The following is a 1,982-nucleotide window of genomic DNA, read 5'->3' as shown; positions in this document are numbered from 1 at the left end:
ATGGTAATGAGGGGTAGGAGCAGTAACTGGCAATCTGCTGTGTAATAGTGAGGCAAGATGGTATGAGGGGTAGGAGCAGTAACTGGCAATACTGTGCTTAGTAAGGCAAGATGGTATGAGGGGTAGGAGCAGTAAACTGGCAATTACTGTGGTGTAGTAAGGCAGATGGTATGAGGGGTAGGAGCAGTAACTGGCAATATACTGTGTGTATAAGGCAAGATGGTATGAGGGTAGGAGCAGTAACTGGCAATACTGGTGTGTAGTAAGGCAAGATGGTATGAGGGGTAGGAGCAGTAACTGGCAATACTGTGTGTAGTAAGGCAATGGTATGAGGGGTAGGAGCAGATAACTGGCAATACTGTGTGTAGTAAGGCACAATGGTATGAGGGGTAGGAGCAGTAACTGGCAATACTGTGGTGTAGTAAGGCACAATGTTATGAGGGGTAGGAGCAGTAACTGGCAATACTGTGTGTAGTAAGGCACGTTGGTATGAGGGTAGGAGCAGTAACTGGCAATACTGGTGTATAGTGAGGCACAGATGGTATGAGGGGTAGGAGCGTAACTGGCAATACTGTGTATAGTGAGGCAAGATGGTAGAGGGTAGGAGCGTAACTGGCAATACTGTGTGTAGTAAGGCACGATGGTATGAGGGGTAGGAGCAGTAACTGGCAATACTGTGTATAGTAGGCACAGTGGTATGAGGGGTAGGAGCAGTAACTGGCAATACTGTGTGTGTAGTAAGGCAAGATGGTATGAGGGGTAGGAAGCAGTAACTGGCAATACTGTGTGTAGTAAGGCCAAGATGGTATGAGGGGTAGGAGCAGTAACTGGCAATACTGTGTGTAGTAAGGCAAGATGGTATGAGGGGTAGGAGCAGTAACTGGCAATACTGTGTGTAGTAAGGCACAGATGGTATGAGGGGTAGGAGCAGATAACTGGCAATACTGTGTGTAGTAAGGCAAGATGGTATGAGGGGTAGGAGCAGTAACTGGCAATACTGTGTGTAGTAAGGCACAATGTTATGAGGGTAGGAGCAGTAACTGGCAATACTGTGTGTAGTAAGGCAAGATTGGTATGAGGGGTAGGAGCAGTAACTGGCAATACTGTGTGTAGTAAGCACAAGATGGTATGAGGGGTAGGAGCAGTAACTGGCAATACTGTGTGTAGTAAGGCAAGATGGTATGGAGGGTAGGAGCAGTAACTGGCAATACTGTGTGTAGTAGGCAAGATGGTATGAGGGGTAGGAGCAGTAACTGGCAATACTGTGTGTAGTAAGGCACGATGGTATGAGGGGTAGGAGCAGTAACTGGCAATACTGTGTGTAGTAAGGCAGATGGTATGAGGGGTAGGAGCAATAACTGGCAATACTGTGTGTAGTAAGGCAGATTGGTATGAGGGTAGGAGCAGTAACTGGCAATACTGTGTGTGTAAGCACAATGGTATGAGGGGTAGGAGCAGTAACTGGCAATACTGTGTTGTTAGTAAGGCGGATGGTATGAGGGGTAGGAGCAGTAACTGCAATACTGTGTGTAGTAAGGCACAGATGGTATGAGGGGTAGGAGCAGTAACTGGCAATACTGTGGTAGTAAGGCAAGATGGTATGAGGGGTAGGAGCAGTAACTGGCAATACTGTGTGTAGTAAGGCAAATGGTATGAGGGGTAGGAGCAGTAACTGGCAATACTGTGTGTAGTAAGGCACAATGGTATGAGGGGTAGGAGCAGTAACTGGCAATACTGTGTGTAGTAAGGCCACAGATGGTATGAGGGGTAGGAGCAGTAACTGGCAATACTGTGTGTAGTAAGGCAAGATGGTATGAGGGGTAGGAGCAGTAACTGGCAATACTGTGTGTAGTAAGGCAGATGGTATGAGGGGTAGGAGCAGTAACTGGCAATACTGTGTGTAGTAAGGCAAGATGGTATGAGGGGTAGGAGCCGTAACTGGCAATACTGTGTGTAGTAAGGCAGATGGTATGAGGGGTAGG

Source organism: Xenopus tropicalis, chromosome 8, assembly GCF_000004195.4.
Source record: "Xenopus tropicalis strain Nigerian chromosome 8, UCB_Xtro_10.0, whole genome shotgun sequence".
Taxonomy (NCBI): Eukaryota; Metazoa; Chordata; class Amphibia; order Anura; family Pipidae; genus Xenopus; species Xenopus tropicalis.
Note: the sequence above shows the minus strand (reverse complement) of the source record.